This window comes from Saccopteryx leptura, chromosome 7 (genome assembly GCF_036850995.1).
Source record: "Saccopteryx leptura isolate mSacLep1 chromosome 7, mSacLep1_pri_phased_curated, whole genome shotgun sequence".
NCBI classification, from domain to species: domain Eukaryota; kingdom Metazoa; phylum Chordata; class Mammalia; order Chiroptera; family Emballonuridae; genus Saccopteryx; species Saccopteryx leptura.
In genome coordinates, this window is record NC_089509.1 from 72,050,353 (window position 1) to 72,067,370 (window position 17,018).

Here is a 17,018-nt window from a genome sequence, read left to right on the forward strand (position 1 = left end):
CAATAATAACCTTAAATGTAAATGGATTAAATGATCCAATCAAAAGACATAGGGTAGCTGCTTGGATAAGAAAACAGGACCCATACAAATATATGCTGTCTATAACAGACACACTTTAAAACAAAAGATGCACATAGACGGAAGGTAAAAGGATGGAAAAAATATTTCATACAAATGGAAATGAAAAAAAAGCTGGGGTAGCAATACTTATATCAGACAAAATGGACTTTAAAACAAAGACTATAGTAAGAGATAAAGAAGGTCACTACATAATAATAAAGGGAGCAATCAAACAGGAAGATATAACCATCATAAATATCTACGCTATAATATAGGAGCACCTAAATATATAAAGCAGACTTTAATGGATATAAAGGGCAAGATCAACAGCAGTATCATAATAGTAGAAGATTTCAATACCCCACTAACATCACTAGATAGATCCTCAAGAAAGAAAATTAACAAAGAAACAGCAGACTTAAAGGACACACTATATCAACTTGATTTAATAGATATCTTTAGAACCTTTCACCCTAAGGGAGTAGAATATATATTTTTTTCAAGTGCTCATAGTACATTCTCTAAGATAGACCACATATTAGGGCACAAAAGCAGTCTCAACAAATTTAAGAAGACTGAAATCATATCAAGCACTTTCTCTGATCACAATGGCATGAAACTAGAAATCAACCACACAGAAAAACCGAAAAATACTTAAACACATGGAAACTAAATAGCATGTTATTAAATAACAAATGGATTAACAATGAAATCAAAGAAGAAATAAAAAAGTTCCTAGAAACAAATGATAATGAGCAAATTACAACTCAAAATTTATGGGACAGAGCAAAAGCAGTTCTGAGAGGGAAGTTCATAGCACTACAGTCATTCCTTAAGAAGTCTAAAAAAGCTAAAATAAACAATCTAACACTTCATCTAAAAGAACTAGGAAAAGATCAGCAAGTAAGGCCCAGATGTAGTAGAAGGAAGGAAATAATAAAGATAAGAGCTGAAATGAATGACATAGAAGCTAAAGAATCAATATGGAGGATCAATGAAACCAAAAGCTGGTTTTTTGAAAGGGTAAACAAGATCAATAAACCTTTCACAAGACTCACCAAGAAGAGAGAGAATTCAAATAAATAAAATTAGAAATGAGAGTGGAGAAATAACAACCAACACAACAGAAATACAAAATATTGTAAGAAAATACTATGAAGAATTGTAGGTCAAAAAATTAAACAACCTAGGTGAAATGGACAAATTCTTGAAACACATAATCTTCCAAAAATCAATCTGGAAGAATCAGAAAACCTAAACAGATCGATTACAACAAAAGAGATTAAAACAGTTATCAAAAGCTCCCAAAAAACAAAATTCCTGGGCCTGTTGGCTTCACTGGTGAATTCTACCAAACATTCAAAGAAGAACTAACTCCTATCCTTCTCAAGCTATTTCAAAAAATTCAGGAGGAAGGAAAACTTCCAAGTTCCTTTTATGAGGTGAGCATAATTCTGATTTCAAAACCAGGCAAAGACAACACAAAGAAAGAAAATTATAGGCCAATATCCCTGATGAATTTAGATGCTAAAATCCTCAACAAAATATTAGCAAACTGGATCCAGCAATACATAAAAAACCATACATCATGATCAAGTGGGATTTATTCTGGGGAGGCAAGGATGATACAACATTCATAAATCAATTAATTTGATTCACCGCATAAACAAAAGGAAGGAAAAAAGCCAAATATAATTTCAATAGATGCAGAAAAAGTGTTTAATAAAATCTAGCACCCATTTATGATAAAAACTCTTAGCAAAGTGGGAATACAGGAGACATACCTTAACATGATAAAGGCCATCTATGACAAACCCACAGCCAACATTATAATTAATGGACAAAAATTAAAACAATTTCCCTAAAATCAGGAACAAAGCAGTGGTGCCCCCCTTTCAACACTCTTATTCAACAAAGTACTGGGAGTCCTAGCCACAGCAATCATACAAGAAAAAGAAATAAAAGGCATCCAAATTGGAAAAGAAGAAATAAAACTATCATTATTTGCAGATGATATGATACTGTATATAGAAAACCCTAAAGTCTCAGTCAAAAAACTACAGGGCCTAATAAACGAATTCAGCAAGGTGGCAGGATATAAAATTAATACATAGAAATCAGAGGCATTTTTATACACTAACAATGAACTGTCAGAGAAATTAAGGAAACAATCCCTTTTACCATTGCAACCAAAAAAAATAATAAAGTACCTAGGGGTAAATTTAACCAAGGAGGTTAAAGACACGTACTCAGAAAATTATAAAACATTGAAAGAAATCAAAGAAGACACAAACAAGTGGAGGTATATACCGTGCTCATGGTTAGGAAGAATAAACATCATTAAAATGTCTATATTACCCAAAGCAATTTATAAATTCAATGCAATACCAATTAAAATACCAATGACATACTTCAAAGATATAGAACACATATTCCAAAAATTTATATGGAACCAAAAAAGAACATGAATAACCTCAGCAATCTTGAAAAAGGAGAAATAAGTGGGAGGTATCACACTTCCTGATATCAAGTTATACTACAAGGCCATTGTACTCAAAACAGCTTGGTACTGGTATAAGAACGGACATATAGATCAATGGAACAGAACAGAGAACCCAGAAATAAACCCACATCTTTATGGACAACTGATATTTGACAAAGAAGGTAAGAGCATTCAGTGGTGTATAGACAGTCTCTTTAACAAATGGTATTGGGAAAACTGGACAGCTACCTGCAAAAAAATGAAACTAGACCACCAACTTACACCATGCACAAAAATAAACTCAAAATGGATAAAGGACTTAAATGTAAATTGTGAAACCATAAGTATCGTAGAAGAAAACTTAGGCAGTAAGCTCAACGACATCTATCGCAGCAATATCTTTGCTGATTTATCTCCATAGGCAAATGAAATAAGACAGGATAAACCAATGGGGCTATATCAAACTAAAAAGCTTTTGCACAGCTAAAGACAATATGAACAGAATAAAAAAACAAACCACACAATGAGAGAACATATTCGACAATACATCTGATAAGGGATTAATAACCAAAATTTATAAAGAACTTCTAAAACTCAACACCAGAAATACAAACAATCTAATCAAAAAATGGGCACAAGAAATGAATAGACACTTCTCCAAAGAGGACATACAGATAGCCAATAAACAAATGAAAAAATGTTCAACATCAATAACTATTAGAGAAATGCAAATTAAAACCACAATGAGATACCACCTCACACCAGTCAGAATGGCATTCATTGACAAAACAACACATGCTAGGTGCTGGCAAGGATGTGGAGAAAGGGGAATCCTCCTGCACTGCTATTTGGAATGCAGACTGGTGCAGCCACTGTGGAAAACAGTATGGAGATTCCTCAAAAAATTAGACATGGAACTGCCCTTTGACCCAGCCATCCCACTTATAGGAATATATCCCAAGGACACCATATCACTGACTCAAAAAAAGAAATGCACCCCCATGTTTATGGCAGCATTGTTCACAATAGCGAAGGTCTTGAAGTATCCATCAGTGGACGAGTGGATTAAAAAGCAGTGGTGTGTGCTTTTTAATACACACACACACACACACACACACACACACAATGGAATACTATGGGGCTATGAAAAAGAAGGAAATATTACCTTTTGCAACAATATGGAGGGACCTGGAAACTATTATGTTGAGGGAAATAAGCCAGGCTGAGAAAGAAAAATATCATATGACCTCACTCATTTGAGGAATCCAAGAAATGAGAACTGAGCAACGTAATTGAGACAGAGGAGGGATCAAAGGGACCAGAGGAAAAGAGGACAGAGGGAAAGGGATGATAGGATAGGATAAACCTGAAAGGAAGGGGAGAGGACACTGTAGGGAGTGGGGCAAGGGAGATGTTGAGGGGAATAGCGGGGAGAGGGGAGGCATTGGGATGACCCTAGAATCTATGTAAACACAATTAATTAAGTAAAAAAAGAAAAAGAATTAAAAAAAAAACAGACCTAGACATAAGTATAGATTTATATAATTTGGTTATATTGATACGTACTGCTATATCACATTATTTTTCATATTGTAAATACAAGAATTACAATTATGTATGATAATCTCCTAATCTACTTTTGTAACATTACTTTTATTATTATCAGGAACACATGGCTCATATGGCAATATCAACTTATTCTAATTATTATTCTAATTATTTTTTTTATTTTTTTTTATATTTTTCTGAAGCTAGAAACAGGGAGAGACAGACAGACTCCCGCATGCGCCCGACCGGGATCCACCCGGCACGCCCACCAGGGGACGACACTCTGCCCACCAGGGGTCGATGTTCTGCCCCTCCGGGGCATCGCTCTGCCGCAACCAGAGCCACTTTAGCACCTGGGGCAGAGGCCAACGAGCCATCCCCAGCACCCGGGCCATCTTTGCTCCAATGGAGCCTCGGCTGCGGGAGAGGAAGAGAGAGACAGAGAGGAAGGAGAGGGGGAGGGGTGGAGAAGCAGATGGGCGCTTCTCCTGTGTGCCCTGGCCAGGAATCGAACCCGGGACCTCTGCACGCCAGGCCGACGCTCTACCACTGAGCCAGCCGGCCAGGGCTCTAATTAATTTTTACCAGTTTTTTTGTGTATGGGAGTTCTCTTGAAGTTGTCCTTGTATTTTATATTATTTTATATTTACTATTTTGCTTCCAGACATCTCTGAAAATAACTTTGATTCTGGAGAGCAACAAAAGGCCCTAGGTTTTCCCTTAATTTTTGCCTGATGCCAATTTCTTTTCAATAAGCTCTAGCTGATTTTAGTGGCAACTAGTACAACAGATAAATTCTGGCACTGGAATGCCCATTAGACATGAACACTCCACTGATGGGTAGGCATGTTAACAGCACAGGTGCTTAAACTATGTTAATGTCAGAGCTATTTGGAGTATTGATATTTCTAATGGAGTTATTCTAGATTGTCTTTCTTAAGCATGTTTTAATACAAGAGGCTTTCAATTCATTTGTATTTCCCAATATTTTTATAACATTTCCTATCAGATTTGACATTATATGTTTTTACTCCAAATTATGAGCTTAGAGTTACAAAAATCTTTATTTTTGTTGTTGCATCTTTGTCAGATACGTTATATCTTTTTACTCTTTTTTTGCTCTTGGACTTATTTGTCTAATTTACTGTCTTGATTATTGTATCTTTAATAATCCTTTAATTAACAGTAGTAGCTTTTCCAGTTTGTTCATCAAAGTTGTTTTAGCTAATCTAAACCTTTTAACAGATCCATATAAATTTCAGAACCAGCTTGTCAATTTCTACAAAGAAATCTTGCTGATATTTTTGTTGGAATTGTGTTGATCTGATACATCAGTTTGGGCATAATTGAGCTCTTGATGATACTCAATTGGATTCTAACTCATAAACCAAATGTGTCTGTTTATTTAAGTATCCTTAACTTTTCTTATCAATGTTATGTAGTCTGCAATGTAGGGGTCTTTTTTATTTTTAGGTGAGAGGAGGGGACATAATGAAGCAGACTCCTGAATGCAACCCGACTGGGATCCAACTGGCAACCCTATCTGGGGATGATGCTCCAGCACTGAACTATTTTTATTTTTAGTTCCTGAGGCTGGTGCATTCCAACAGAGCTATCCTCAGGGCCTGGGACCACACTTGAACCAATCCAGTCACTCGCTGTGGGAGGGAAAAAGGAAGAGAAGGGGGAGAGAAGGTGGAAGAGGCAGATCATCGCTTTTCCTGTGTACTCTGACCAGAAATCGAACCCACAACATCCATACACTAGGCTGACACTCTATCCACTGAGCTAATAGCCAGGGCTCAGTGTACTATAGGTTTTGTGATAGATTCATCCCTAGGTACAGTGATACCTCGGTTCTCGAACATAATTCGTTCCGGGAGAACGGTCGAGAACCAAATTGTTCGAGAACCGAAACAATGAAACCCATAGGAAATAATGGAAACTGGATTAATTTGTTCCAAGCCCCAAAAATATGCCTATTTACTGGTGCTTTCTCACAAATAACGACTTCATTGATGCTGTCACCTGCTAACTCTTTTTCTTTAATGAAAATAAGAAGCAGCTTCTCCATTTCCTCCATTATCTGAGGCCTTTGCTTTGTTAACAATGTAACACCTTTGGCAACATTGGCAGCCTTTATAACAGCTTTATTCTTAAGGAAAGTTGAGATAGTAGATCTTGGCATGCCATACTCAGCAGACAGATCTGAAACACGTGTGCCCTGTTCATATTTGGCAATGATTTCTTTTTTCAGCTCAATTGTTGTTCTCACAGCTTTCCGCTTACCTTTGTCTGCATTACCACTTCTGGCTTTCTTTGGACCCATGTCTAAGGGTTAAATTCAGTGTACAAAGCGTGCACAAAGCGTGAGTCTCTCCACAAAGCGTGAGTCTCACCACAAAGCGTGAGTCTCACCACAAAGCGTGACTCTCACCACAAAGCGTGACTCTCTCCACAAAAACGTGATTCTCTCTCTCCACAACGCGTGACAAAGCGTGACTCACACTGATGACGCAGGCAAGGCGCGCTCGGCCGAATGAACGCCATTCGGCTCAACTCGGCTAATCTCGGACGTTCGAGTTCCAAATATTTGTTCGGATTCCAAGACAAAATTTTCTCGAATTTCCTGGTCGAATACCGATTTGGTCGAAAGTCAAGGCGTTCGAGAACCGAGGTATCACTGTATTTTTAATTTTTACTGTTATAATTTGTATTTTTATTTCAAATTAGGTATATATAGAGAAGCAATTTTATATTTACCTTGTATTCTGCATTTTTTATTGATTTTATTTTATTGTGTTTTCATAGATTCTAAGTGTCGCTGTGAATGCATCCGCTTTCCCCAGTATTCCCCTCAACTGTATCCTGCATTATTAAAAATCACTCATTATTAAAACAAATAATAATCACTTATTAGTTCTAGGAGTTTTTGTCCAGCTGCCAATTGATAGTCTATATACATGATCCTATTGTCTGTAAATAAAGGTAGTTTCATTTCTTCTCTTCGAATTTTATTTATTGCCTCTTGGCTCTCTACAGATATATTAGTCTGCTTAAAGTTGTCCCACATCTCACTGACACTCTTTTAATTTTGTAAATTTTTTTCTCTTAGTCTTTTCCTTTTGGATAGTTTCTGTTCCTCAACAGGCATTAACTAACTTCTTTTTCTGAATTGCCTATTATGCTGTAATTTATCCATTGTATTGCCATCTCACACACTTAAAAAAATAATTTTTGTCCTTTTTTTTTTTTTTTTACAGAGACAGAGAGAGTCAGAGAGAGGGATAGACAGGGACAGAGAGATGAGAAGCATCAATCATTAATTTTTCATTGCATGTTGGGACACCTTAGTTGTTCATTGATTGCTTTCTCATATGTGCCTTGACCGTGAGCCTTCAACAGACCGAGTAACCCCTTGCTCAAGCTAGAGACCTTAGGCCCAAGCTGGTGAGCTTTGCTCAAACCAGTTGGGCTCATGCTCAACTGGCGATCTCGGAGTCTAAAACCTGGGTCCTTCTGCATCCCAGTCCAACGCTCTATCCACTGCACCACCACCTGATCAGGCGGTTTTTGTCCTTTTTATATCTTCCATGTAAAGACCTTGTGAATATGTTGAATGGAGTTATTTTATCTATGTTACTATTCTTGTCTTTGATTTTAGCATTTGGGCGCTGAGTGATTTTATAAATATTTTCAGCTTTTTACTTGGAAGTAAATAATTTATTTGGAAACGGTTTGATTGTTATAGGGCTTACTTTTTAAAATCTGTTAGATGGAGCCAGAACCACATTTAATCTGGGACTAGTCATTCTTTAGTACTGAGGCAAGACCCATTTTAATACTCTACCCAATGCACTGTGAATAAAATTTTTCCAGGGTGGCTGATGAGAATAGACATGATAAGTAGCTGAGGAGCACTGTTCTAATTCTTTAGGATGGTTTGTCCTTTCTGTGGCCTTGAGTAGTTTTTTTCATATGCATGTACTGATCCATTCTCTTGCATAATGTACTAGGGAACAGTCTGAGGAGTTCTGGGGATCTTGTTCTGTGCAGTTATATCCTTTCTGGTACATCTAGGATCAATATTAGTCCAGAGGTTCACAAAGGGAAGTCACGTTTCTTGTATTATATTCTGTTTATCTATGGTAGGCCTGAGTGACTTGTGGTTAAGTTACTCAGGAATCCTCCAGCTGAAGATGATTTAGAAAAGTCCTCAACTTCCCAAGATAGTTATAGATTATGAGACCATTTCTGACTTAAAACTAGACTAGTTCTCTCACTAGGTACTGTACATTGCAACCATATGTTAAATATGTATATTCATCATGTTTGACCACAAATGGAAATTTACTCCTTAATACCTTCCCAAATTTGTACTCATAGTAACCTCACAAGTCAAGAAAGGAGTGACTATTCATTTTCAATATACTATAATATTGTATTTGTTTTTCTTATCTAAATAACAATTTGATGTTAACCAATACATTTCCTTTAATGTTTTAGAAACAAGCTATTGTAAAGAAAAAAATGGCTTATCATTTACAAAAAATCCAAGAAAATGGCTTTAAAAGCAGAGATGGGAAAAAACACATCTGCTTACAGAGGACATGATGAAATGCACGCTAAATGTAAAAACATTAAAAGCTGAGGTGGCTGCGTAGAAAGTCCTTTTCTAAGTATTTATATAAAATTTATTTTGTAAAACTTTGTTTACTTATACTCATTCAATTTGCTTTGTACCAGGCACAGTTCTCAGCATTTCCCTATTATTGTTCAAGTTGAAAATAGACATATATGTAAAAATTAAAATGAACAACATAAAAAAACTTATCTAGTGGTTCAATCGACAACCCTGCTTATACTGAAGTTCTAACCAATTTCCCTATACTTAATGTATTTTTTGCTACTGAAAGTTGAAAAGGTTACATTTAAGATAATTGTTTATATATACCCAACATAGTCTTCTGCTATGTTGCCAGCCAGAAAGAATAATGGACAGTAACAGAGAGAAACAAAGGGAAGAAGGAAGAGAGAAGTTAGAGAATAAAGAGTAAGGAAGAATGGAAGGAGAAAAAGAAAAAAAAGTCAAGCACAGCTTTGCTATGCCCAAACTCTACCAGCTTCCTGTTATTTATAACATTATAAGATTATAGGGGACTTTATCAAATTTTTTTAGTTAATCTTATTAAAATATCATGGCCTGAATGCAAAAATGTTGACTTATTTTAATTACCTTTGACTATACAGTATGAGGAAATATATGATCATCTTCCATGCAGTTATCATCATAGCATCTCATCAATCCTATCTCTGTCCTGATCTTCATCTGTTTCTAGATGAGAACCTATGTATGTCACTCCAGTAATGACTAACTAGTCTCCACTGGCCCTTAATTTAATCTACCTCAAATCTATTTTTTAACTAATTATACTTAAAACTTAAAGATTCTCATTACCTCTCAAATTAACCTCAGACTTCTTAGGCAACAATTCATCACCATCTAGGGTCCAAACTAAATCTAACAAATATATTGTATTTCACATATTTCCTTGAAGAAGGTAGCTGTAATCCAAGCATTACTTACATAGACTCTTGAGCCAAACTGCTGAAGTCTAAATCCTGCTTTACTATTTTCCCAACCATGTAAAGAGCTTGTACAAATACCTTAAACTCTCTAAGCTATAATTTCATCATTGAAACCAAAGATAATACTCCTAAATAATTTTTAAAAGGAGTTTAACATTTCTAGCCCATAGTTAGTACTCAATTTATGTCATTGTCCAATCAAATGAGACTACTGACCATTTCTAAAATACAAATTACTTTTCATACTTCTGCACCTCTCTTTTCCAATTTTCTCAACCTGGAATTACATGCTCACTGACCATCTAGCAGAATCCTACAATTATTTAAGCTCCATTATCAGTGAAACTCTATAAAGCCTTACTTAATAACCCTAATCAAGACATCTCTCTCCTGATAATCTCTATAGTATACTTTGTGTCATTCTTTTTTTTTTAATTTATTGATTTTAGAGAGAGAAAGAAAGCAGGAGAGAGAGAGAGAGAGAACATCAATCTGTTTTTCATTTATTTATGCATTCATTATTGGTTTTGTAAGTGCCCTGACCAGGGATTAAACCCAAGCCTTGCAGTACTAATCATGCTCTTACCAACTGAGTTACCTGGCCAAGGCTACTTTGTGTCATTCCTGATATACCTGCACATACTTCTGTCTTAATCACCCATAATATGGTAACCTTTGTGTTTCACAGAGCATCTACTACTCATTGTATGTAAGTATAAATTAAATATGTTTGCTGAATGAACTAATCTATTTAGCTCATTGACAATGACAGCAATGTCATGCTTCAGAAATCACTTCAGTAAGTATATACATATGTCTCTTTTTAACTGTTAACTTTCTCATTTAATAGGAAAAGACTTTCAAGTCGACATTTAAACATTTGTTACCTCAAATCCCATTCTTTTGAAGAAGTAGAATATAAATTAATTTATATTATGAAGGTGACAGAGAATAAGAATATTTGTTTCACAAATGAAATTAAATTATACCTCTTTAGTACTGTTGTCATCTTCCATGAAGCAGAGAGCTTTTGGAGGGACACAAGAGAGAATGGGAGAAGAAGGGACTATCAGGTGAATCTACTACAGTGGGAAGACAGATCACTCTCACAGTTTACATTTCTGATAAAAAATCCATTGAGCACACATGCTGTAGCGTAAAGGATCCTTTGCCCTACCAAATGGTTAAAGAACTATAATTACCTCTATCATAAAAAAGGAATATGTATATGGTTGCTTATTCCAGGTTGTGGGGCACATCTAAGAAGTGCAATAGTCACTGTGGGCTGGTGGGTCTCCAGCTAGTAGTTATGTTAGCATGCAACCCCACAGAGAGGAAATTACATTTTACAGTTGAGCAGTGTAGCTTTTCCTTTCTGCCAAAAGAAAATTCTCTCCCTCCAAATATGTCATTTAAACTTGAAGGGAAAGTACTTTGAGAGTTACTGTCTTTCTTCCTATTTCACACCTCTCCATCTTCTCCAATACCTCCCCAATGTTCCGCATGAAAATTTAGCATATGGCTTAATTCCTCTTGGGCATGAAAACATAGTCAACCTTGGATAAGACATCACCATTACTCAAAATAAATATTTTATTACATTTCTTTAAGCTCATTCTCAAAAGAAAAATAAGAAGATTTATGATGATATAAAGTTAATTTATCCTGTTTGTTACCAGAAAGCAAATGAAGGAATTTAATGGTAATTAAATAGTGTGATAAGAAATGCTAAATAGTAATTTGGGGAAAGACTGCATTTAGATGAATTCTTTTGCTTAAATGCAGATAAATCTTCTGTTCTGTTATCAAATGACTGATTTACAGTGATTCTTACCAGCAATGATACAGCTTCTATTACTTTCATGATTTGGTCTCCACTTCCTGTTTTAGTGTTTTGAATTTAACATTCTATGACCATTTTATAAAAATTAAATGAAGGGTTTATTGCTATTAAATAAACAGTACATGGAACCTAACAAATTACAAAATAATTTTTATGTTCAAAATTATTTTCTAGAACTCGGAAGCGAGTCATAAATTAAGTACAGTAACTGCAAAGCTAGCATGAACCCTATTGAAATATCACTTTATTATTTATCTGACACTGTATTACTTCATGTTGTCCGTTAGAGCTCACTGGAAGCCAAATGAGAGCATAAAAATCCTTCAAATATTACACTGCCAAAAGTGTTAGATTCCTCAAAATTGAACAATATTTGTTTCCTCCCACTACTACATTTCCAAAGAAAAATTAAAGAATAAAAGTTAAATTTCTTTGTTCTTATCAGTTAAAATTCTAAAGAAAAAGAAAAGCTCAAAACCTTTCCTCCCTGAGTATGTAATTTGATCAGTCAGTTTCATGGAGCTCAGAAACCTGGGAAGAGACAGGGTTGCTTTAGCTGATGCTGTATTTCATACTCAGAACCACTGAAGTTGAGCTGATTCATCTCTAAACTTTATGGCTCTCATTTTAAATTCCAAAGATTTTTGTATGAAACACCAAAGAGTTCTTACAACACACAATTATGACAACACTAGCCCCACATCTACTGAATTGCAGACAATAAAACTCAATTCCCAGTATCTAAAGCAGTTATCTCACACAGGGTGATTGCCTGAAACTCTAGGGTTTGGTGCAGCCCAGACTGGTTTTGCTCATATCAGAAAGTCTCCAAGGATGGAAGGAAAATATGCTAGATGGAATATATTGTTTTCAGCCCCACCAAGTTACCAGTCTCTGTGGGACAACTGTGTGAAGAACAGACCTGTAAATTTTAAGCATAGTTAGGAGACATTCCATTAAAAGATGAATTCTGAAAATATATTGATACATGTTGGGAAGGGGGGGGATTTATCTATCCACTCCACTCTAAAAAAAGTCACATGGGAATCATTTTTGTGTGTGTGAATTTTAGAAGTGTACAGCAGTGACATCACCAATAATGTATTATGAGAAGTGCTCCTCTTTTCTATTCACCACAATCAAATCTTCTTGGTTTCAATTTCATCACTGAACCCTGAAACAGACTCTGCCCAGTGTCATTGCTTTTACAGTCTTCTGGGCAATGTGCCCCACAGTTTGTAGACAGCAACTCTCAGAGTTCAGAGCCTTAAGTTCCCTATAGCCCCTGCTTCTGATCTAGTCTCTGCAGTTTTTCAGTCTCAAAAAAATATCCTGAGGTATTTATTTTGCTTCACTAAAGTGAAATGGAATTTTTCATACAATTTCATGAGTTTTAATATATGTATGCATTTGTGTGACCTTTACCACAATCACATAAGAGCAGTTCCAACATTCTAAAGATTTCCTTTTGCAGTCACACCTCCCTCCCTCCCACTAATAACCCAGGTAACCACGGATATGTTCTGCTTCATTATAGGCTTCCCTCCCCTTTGGGGCGTGTCTTATAAAAGGAATCATAAGGTATTGGCCTTTTGATAATGGCTTCTTTTAGTCAGCATAATGCCTTTGAAATCATTGAAGTTATTGCGTGTGTCAATGATTTTCTCTTTTTTATTGCTGAGTAGTATTCCATTGCAGGTATGCACCAAAAGTTGTTTATATAATCACCAACTGAAGAAAATTTGGGTTGTTTCCCAGTTTTGGTGATTACAAATAGAAGTGTTAGTAGTATTTGTATTCTGTATGTTGTGTGAACAAGGAATTATTGGGTCAAAGATATATTAAAGTTTATAAATAACTGCCCAGTTTTTATAATATTTTGCATTCCCATCAGTAATGCAAGAGAAATCCATTATCTACACATCATTGCAAGCATTGGTGTTACCCACAACTTTGATTTTAACCATTCTAATAGATATAGTGGTAGTCATCTCTGGTTTTCCTTTGCATCTCCCTGATGGATAGTGATGTTGAATTCATATGCTATTTGCCTTCTGTAAATCTTGCTTAGTAAAGTATCTGTTGAAGCTTTTTGCTCATTTTCAATTGGGTAGTTTTCTTACCATTGAATTTTAAGAGTTATTTATGTACTCTGAATGCAAGTCTTTTCAGATATGTGATATTTTCTCTGTGTCTGTGACTGGCCTTTTCATTTACTGATTTATTGATTAGCCCTTGTCATTACTGCACTGTCTTGATTGCTGTAACTTAATTGTCTTAAAACCAAGTATAGTTCCACCAACTATTTTTTTTCTTCAAAAATTTTATGGTTATTTTTATTAATTTGTCTTTTCCATATAAATTTTATAATCAGCTTGTCTACAAAAAGTATGCTAGGATTTTTTGAATGAAGTACATTATTAAATCAATCTACCTATCAATCTGAGAAGAAAAGAAATCTTTACCATATAGTATCTTCCAATCCATAAATATATTATCTCTACTTGTTTAGGTTGTCCTTAGTTTATTCCATACATGATTTTTAGTTTTTAGCATACAGATCTTGTATATGTTGTGTTACATGTAGACATAAATAACTTTATGCTATTTTACTTGGTATTTTTAAAATTTGGTTTCCAATAGTCCATGGCTATTGTTACTATGTCCTTTTGTACTGACTTTTTAAAAATTACTGTTCTAGATAACGTACTTTGTTAGCTTTCTACAATCAATCACGAATACTCTACCTCTTTAAGTGGAATGTGGAAACCTTACTAGTAATATGACTCTTTATCTCTCTCAAATTTGGTATAGTTGTATATTTTATCTGCATATAACAAACCTCCACTTAGACACTGTAATGTATTTGATTTTAAATAACTAAATTGAGGAAGAATAGTCTATTATATGTATGAATAGTTACCATTTTGGTTGCCCTTTAATTTATGGTATCCCAGGTTTTGTTCTTTCCTCAGTCTATAGAATGTCCCAAAACGTTTCTTATAGAACAGATTTCCTGGCACTGAATTATTTTAGTTTTTCTTCATTTATGAATGTCTTTATTTTATCTTCATTCCTGAAAATTACTGTTTTCCCTTGATATGAAATTGCAAGTTGACAGGTGTTTTCCCCCCCCAGATCTTAGAAAAAATGTTCCACTTCATTTGTGTCCCCATGGTTCAAATGAAATAACTACAGTATTGAAATTGTTAATCCTCTATAAGTAACGTGACATTTTTCTCTGGTTGTTAGGATTTTTATAAATTTTGTTTTGGCAGAGGGTAGTTTTAAGCAGTTTATGATGTATCTTGGTGTGGTTTTCTTTGTTTCCATTTTTCCCCACTTTAGTGTTTTTATCCTTTGCCAAATTTTCCTTAAGCAGACCTCATTCCTGAACAAAGAAACCTACTATCCAAATCTGCTAATTATCATAATCATCATTTAAAAAATATATTTATGATATGAATGTGTACCCTTAAACTAAATATGCACATATATGCATTATAGATACTATTATTTAAGATATTTTAGTGTAATTGATATGCTATTGTGACTTGCTTTTATACTCAGCTTTACGTTTCAGAAGTTTTACCTATCATTTCATTTTATTGCTAATCTTATCCCACTATTTGAATATACCACAATTCATACATCCTTTTTTTGTTGGTATAATTATCTGTTCTTTGAACAACCTTTCACTGAACATCCTTTACATTTATAACTCCTAGTGTTCTTGGATAAGAGACCCTATAGGCATTATATACATAGGCATAGAAATTCTGGGCATTGTTTCCTCTTCTGAGAAATTACCTTTTCAAATATCTTGTCCATTTTTCTACCGCATTGTTTTTGTTATGGATTTAAAATATCATTTTAATCATACTGGACACTCATTATTATATACATATATATGATACAGCAAATTGCTTCCAGTTTCTGTGGTGTTTCTATTCCCTTTGTCTTTTGATATATAAAAGTTCTTAATGCAATAAAATTTTACATACTTTTCCTTCATGGTTTGTATATGTTGTACTTTTTATTTGTAGTCAATTTGCATTAGTTCTTTTTGATATGACAGAGATATTCATCTTTGTCTTATTTATATGGCAAAACTAAAATAATTCAGTGCCAGAAAATCTGTTCTAAAAGAAACATTTTGGGAAGTTCTATAGACTGAGGAAAGAACAAAACCTGGAATACCATGAATTAAAGGGCAACCAAAATGGTAACTATTCATACATATAATAGACTATTCTCCTTCAATTTAGTTATTTAAAATCAAATGCATTTTATATTTATATTTATTCATATTTATATTAGTTTTGTCAATGATTCCTTTTAGCTTTTATTATAAACATTTCATACATTAAAAGAGAGAGAGAGAGAGAGAGAGAACCCTTATGTGCTTATCCTTTAATTTCAACATAACTCATGGAAAATTTTGTTTTGTCTATGCACCCAGTCTTTCTCTGCTGCTATATTGTTTCAAAGCACATCCTTTACATAATACCATTCCATCTATCAATATGTCAGGACTTATATGAAAGATAAGGATTATATTTTAATACATAACTGCAGTACTATTTCCACATTGCACAAATTAATAATTTCTTAATATAATCAAATATTTCATCACTATATATGTCATAAATATCACAAAAAATGTTTTGATGATAGTTTGAATCCATCATACATTGATGCACATTGCAAGAGTTGTTGTCTTTTCAGACTCTTAATCTATAGGTTCTCTTGCTATATACATCCCTCTCCCTCCACCCCTCACTGTTTTTATAAATTACAGTGTATTTGTTGAATAAACTCAGTTGCTTGTCCTGTTGAGATCCTCACAGACTGTACTTTTGCTGATTGCATGTATATGGAAGTTATGTATGTTATTTCTTATTTCTTCTGTATTTTCTATAAAAACTAGTTAGATTTTAGGTTCAATTTTTTTTTAACAAGACTAATTCATAAATGGTGTGTCTTTCCATCAGGAGGCATATAGTATCTCATTACCTTTCTCTTTGTGATGTTAACAGTCATTTATGTTCAAAGCCTAGATCTAAGAATTAATTAGGGGCTGCAAAATTGGGATTCTTAATCCTATCATTCCTTCATCATAGATTAGCTGGAATACTTCTATAAAAAGAAACTTTCCCTCAATGTACTGTTTAATTATATTCTGGCATAGAATACTTAGGAAAAGCAGACTGATGCTTAATACTTTACCATTATTTATCAGTTGCTAATATAATGAATGGTTCAGTAGCATCCTCCAATATTGAGCAATTAGTTTCTTGTGTGTCATTATGAATTAACAAATTTAAATTGTTGTCCTTCAATACATGGCTGGTATTGTGTTTATTAATGCTGAAACTGTGACAGTTCTGGCCCAGGGAACCTGTTCAGTAAAGCTCTTTGAGTCCTTTGTGACATAACCTGAGTTATTTTTGATAGCTTCTTTGTTATCTGGGAGGACAGGATTATCCAAGCTTA

At 34.5% G+C, this 17,018-nt stretch overlaps 1 pseudogene; it reads left to right on the plus strand.

Moving 5' to 3' along the window:
- Positions 1-8,741, plus strand: part of LOC136379010 (fibrous sheath-interacting protein 2-like) — a 47,653-nt pseudogene extending 38,912 nt beyond the window's left edge.
- The last annotated feature ends 8,277 nt before the right edge of the window (positions 8,742-17,018 follow it).